The sequence below is a fragment of the Wolffia australiana genome, chromosome 12, assembly GCF_029677425.1.
Source record: "Wolffia australiana isolate 7733 chromosome 12, ASM2967742v1".
Classification (NCBI taxonomy): Eukaryota; Viridiplantae; Streptophyta; class Magnoliopsida; order Alismatales; family Araceae; genus Wolffia; species Wolffia australiana.
This window is the reverse complement of record NC_135846.1, coordinates 10709969-10715265: the sequence shown is the minus strand read 5'-3', so window position 1 is coordinate 10715265 and position 5297 is coordinate 10709969. Positions and strand designations below refer to the sequence as shown.

General features: G+C 41.6%; 1 pseudogene; it reads left to right on the top strand.

Annotated features, from left to right (window-relative positions):
* The first annotated feature begins 3010 nt into the window (after positions 1 to 3010).
* LOC144710235 (protein SMALL AUXIN UP-REGULATED RNA 12 pseudogene) lies at positions 3011 to 3760 on the top strand (annotated as a pseudogene).
* Positions 3761 to 5297: the final 1537 nt, after the last annotated feature.

Here is a 5297-nt window from a genome sequence, read left to right as displayed (position 1 = left end):
CATGGTCCTGGCAGAATATGACTAGGTTAAGGGGCATAGTCTTTGATTCTATCATCTTCATCATCATTATTGTGTTAGATACGTGTCATTCCTATAATCACATTATATTCCACTATCTTCATCGCCTAGCAAACCCCTCATTATCACTTTACTTCATCATTTTACCATCACTAAACTTTCATAAATATGGAATAATTAACTCCATTAAATCAAAAATATATTGAAATGGGAAAGATTATGGAATTTTTCACAGCCAGTTAGGTTAGAAGATCTGTTTCCTAAATTATTAATTATAATATGTGATTTACTGATACTTTTAGGCATATTTAATATATCAAATGCATAGTTTAGGATGCCAGAATCAGGTGTTATCATGAACCCATGATAATAGGATGCCAGAATCTATCTAAAGCAATATGTTATTTACCCTTTATTTTTTATGAAAATATTTTAGGCATTAACAATTTTTAAGAACCTAAAAATAATCTCCTAAAGAAAATATCTATATTTTAGTTATACTTCCACCTTTAAATCTAGATATTATTCTTTGGTTCCTAAAAGATGGGGAAATTTAAGAGGGGCGAATTAAGTACTTAAAAGTTCTATATAAATACAAAGTAGGCACAACATTATTCTAGAACTAAGGAATGGCTGCAGAAGATACAGAAGAAAATAAATTCTACATATATCCAGCGTAATTTGTCATATCGAATTGGGACTTCTTCCTCTATCACATGGCCTTAATTTTTCAGTATCTCTGAATTAAAAACTAGGGCCCTCAATCTTAAGCCCACATATCCTGTAACCGTCCACTGTCATTTGTGAATATGGATTTTTCCCGACCATCTTGTCTTTCATCCATGGTTTTCTAGAGTATTCATTAGTGTGGTACTAGAGTTGGAACACTCATAATTAAGGGAGGAGAACAACTATCTCCTCTGAAATTTTTTTGCTCCCATCATTTTAAGCTGACGGCAAGTCAAGTCTCCTACACGTTTGACAATTTCTGGGCATACTTTTTTAAAAAAAAATTTCAGATATTCTTAGTAGATTTTAATCATCATGTGATGTGAGAGTTTGAAAATAAATTAATTTCATTTTTTTATTTATAGTCTCGATGCATTTTATGCTTCTTTCTGGTTAAAAAATATCTAGCGTTATATGGCACCGAGGAGACACCGAAGCGATGCCCAATGGAGCAAAATCCAGCTGGGAAGGACAGACCTGAGGCAAGATGGACCACGTGTAGTGGTGCCCCGTGAAATTGACTTACAAGGTTATTTTACAATTCTCAATTCTCGCGTTGGAAAATCATTCCAACAAATCCGATCAACACTGTGCTCCCTCTTTCTGCTCTCTCTCTATTTCTCTCTCTCTCTCTCTGGCTTCATCTCTCTCTCTCTCTCTCAGGCTTCATCTCTCTCTCTCTCTCTCTCTCTCTGTCTCTCTCTCTCTCTCTCTCAGGCTTCATCTCTCTCTCTCAGGTTTCATCTCTCTCTCTCAGGCTTCATTTCTCTCTCTCAGGTTTCATCTCTCTCTCTCAGGCTTCATTTCTCTCTCTCAGGCTTCATTTCTCTCTCTCTCTCAGGCTTCATCTCTCTCTCTCTCTCTCTCTCTCTCTCTCTCTCTCTCTCTCTCTCTCTCTCTCTCTCTCCGGCTTCATTTCTCTCTCTCACGCTTCATCTCTCTCTCTCAGGTTTCATTTCTCTCTCTCTCAGGCTTCATCTCTCTCTCTCTCAGGCTTCATCTCTCTCTCTCTCTCAGGCTTCATCTCTCTCTCTCTCAGGCTTCATCACTCTCTCTCAGGCTTCATCTCTCTCTCTCTCAGGCTTCATCTCACTCTCTCAGGCTTCATTTCTCTCTCTCTCTCAGGTTTCATCTCTCTCTCACTCTCAGGCTTCATCTCTCTCTCTCTCTCAGGTTTCATTTCTCTCTCTCAGGTTTCATTTCTCTCTCTCAGGCTTCATCTCTCTCTCTCTCAGGCTTCATCTCTCTCTCTCTGGCTTCATCTCTCTCTGTCTATCTCTCTCTCTCACTCTCAGCCTTCATCTCTATCTGTCTCTCACTCTCTCTTAGGCTTCATCTCTTTGGAAACAAGATCAACTACTCTCTCTCTCTCTCTAATTAAACTTCCCTGCGACTCTTTTTCTCTCTCTCCTTCTTCAAGACTCAGCTACCCGTGCCCGAGACCGTCTATCGCCATTCCTTTCTTACAGTTCTTCCTAATACCACCACTAGTACACACGCAGAGCAATTCCAGCTCTCTCTATTCATTTGTTGCACCTTCTCTTCCAAACTTCTTCCTCACTGTCTATACTCGTCCAAGACAACTTCCTCCTCTCGATCCTCATTGAGACCGAAATTTCTCTCTCCATCTCTCTCTCTCTCTCTCTCTCCCAATCATACCTTAAAGAGAAGAAAACCCGCTTCTTCCACAGTGTAGGAAAAATTCACGGCACAGGAAACAGCCCCCAAGACTGTCATTGATGACCCACATGCCGCTTTAAATCCTCGAGCTCCACCGACTAGTTCGTCGCTGCTCGCTTACGGTAAGGGAGAGGAGAGAGATCAACAGGAAGAGATGCAAATATGTAGAGAGAGAGAGAGACTTATTGCCATTAATGTACGGCTGAGGACTGCGGGCGTACCTCGCAGTACGAACCACGGCCTTGAGAACGGAGCCGCTACGCAGGTGGCAGTCGAGGAGTCCCACTTGTCGAGTTATCAGCGGTCTTGGGTGCTCACTTAATGCGCCCATCTAGAGAGAGGAGTTGATTTTCTTTCCTGCTCAGAGATGCAGCCGATGTTTTTATCCTAGCGCCTGCACTCATTTGACCAGACAGATGTAGAAAGATAGATACAGAGAGAGGTTCGGTCGATGCTTGATGATTATATAAGGGTAGAGAGAGAATGATAAAGGAGAGAGGTCCCTGCCACGAGAGGTTCCGAGTTTGCAGCCGATATTTTTATCCCAACGTCTGCACACAATTGACCCGACAGACTTGCATAGATGGTTACAGAGAGAGAGAGAGAGACCGAGATATAATCTATATGGAGAGAGAGATTTCTTCCCTTCCCCTCCCCTCCAACATCCCACATGTCCATGCTTTCCTCTCTCCCTCTCTCTACCCAACTTATATAAGCATCAAGCATCGACCAAACCTCTCTCCATCTCTCTCTCTCTCTCTCTCACTCTCGATCTCTCGATCTCCCACACTCTCCTCTGTGATTGACGCCAACGATGGCGATGGGTAAGGTGAACAAGATGAATGAGATCATCCGCAGGTGCAAGAGCCTAAGGAGAAGCTCCGAGCAGAAGGAGAGAAGTCTTCCGGTGGACGTTCCCAAGGGCCACTTCGCAGTCTACGTGGGAGAGAAGCGGAGTCGCCACATTGTGCCCATCTCTTTCCTCACTCACCCTGGTTTTCAGAACCTCCTTCGCCGCGCAGAGGAGGAGTTTGGCTTCGACCACGACATGGGAATCACTCTTCCTTGTGAGGAGATCGTCTTCCGCTCTCTGACCTCCACGCTCGGCTGACTTAGTCTTCTTTTTCTGAGGAGATGGAATGGAGATGGCCCCTTGGCTTCTCTTCTCTCTTCTGCCCTTAAAAGTGCTGTCCAATGGGAGGGAGGGGAGCCTTTTTCCCTTGTTTCTCTCCCTATTCTACTTCCATGGCCGCTCTCAATCAATGTATTTAAACACCAGGTTTTGAGCGGGTGCGCACGGAGACTGAAAAAACTTCAGACTTTGTTCTTGCTCCCTCTTCATCTTCCACTCCAAGAAAGAGAGACCAAGAGAGAGGGAGAGTGAGTGAGAAAGAAAGAAAGTGAGGTAGAGAAAGAGAGACAGAGAGAGAAAGTGAGGGAGAGAAAGAGAAAGAAAGGGAGAGAAAAAGAAAGAGAAAGAAGGTGAGGGAGAGAAGGAGAGAAAGAGAGAAAGAGAGAAAGAGAGGGAGGGGGGAGAGAGTGTGTGTGGGTGGGAAAGAGGAAGTGAGGGAGAGAGAGTGATAGAGAGAAAGAAAGGGAGGGAGAGAGAGTGTGTGCGTGGGCGGGAGAGAGGAAGGGAGAGAGAGAGAGAGAGAGAGTCTTGCGCCGGAAGAACAGATCTCTGTCTCCTCAGATATCTTGAGCTCTATCTGCCTAATCTTTCTTTCTCGCTCTAGACGATGTTTCAGTTTTTTCTTGGATCTCAGACTCTCAGGGTGTGAAGTTACATGGAAACATGAAAAAGCGGAAGTGGGGTGGGGTGGCCGCTCTCCCCACAGCAAATATCATCACAATTAAGATGATAGTTTGTTAAGTGGTCATAAATTTCCGTTACTGCGTCACCAGGATATCAAAATATTTCTGATGATGGTATTGGTTTGCATGTTACGATGCGCCGCATGGTCCGCATCTCCACCTGCGTGTGTCCACCTCTCAGACGTCTACACCGACCTACACAATAATGAGATGATTTCGCAGGGACCCACTTTCCTTATAAATACATAGAAAAACAAAAGCAGATGATTTCAAACCTGAAATGATCGATGAATGCTGAAATGTCAGCAGTTTCATTAAAAGTTGGTATATTTTCACTAAACTAGGTTCAATGTTTCATCCAAACATAATGTTGTCATAAATCATCTGCTCAATCCTACGTCAACACAATTTTACTTGAGCCGACTAATGCTAGACCTATGGGCGATATATTGACCGTCTACAAAGATAAATAAATTAAATACACTTATAGAGTTAGATATTTGTATTTTAATCTTTACAAATAAAGTTGGTTTTGGATGTTGGTTGATCAAGCCAAATTTGCAATTTGAACCTAAAAAATAATATGACATCAATGCCACTTTATTTATCAATTTTCAATTTTTTCTTCGAAGCTTTATTTTAGTCAAATGATGCAGTCAATGCTCAAACATGTTGAGGAATTATTTAATTATTCTCAAAGAAAAATATAGACTGAAAAGCTAATTTGGCCTTTTAAGAAATAATAACATATAGTGCCTATAAATGTTTTTAAGAATTTTAAAATTGAATTCAATGATAAATAATTATTTTCCTTTTATATGAAAAAAAACCAGTCCCAATGGCTGGCCCAAAATTTTGGACTGATTTTCATAAATTTTGGGTATCCAGTATTCCTCCCTATTTCTGTTTCATGGAGAACAATAAAAGGTGAATCACTGTGAACTTTCCACTGTCTTGATTACCACACATTATTTGTTCCTCTTTTTTAAAATCTTGAGCTAAGCAGCAGTTTATATCTCATTCTTGTTATAATTTCTTGGAATTATAGTTTTGAT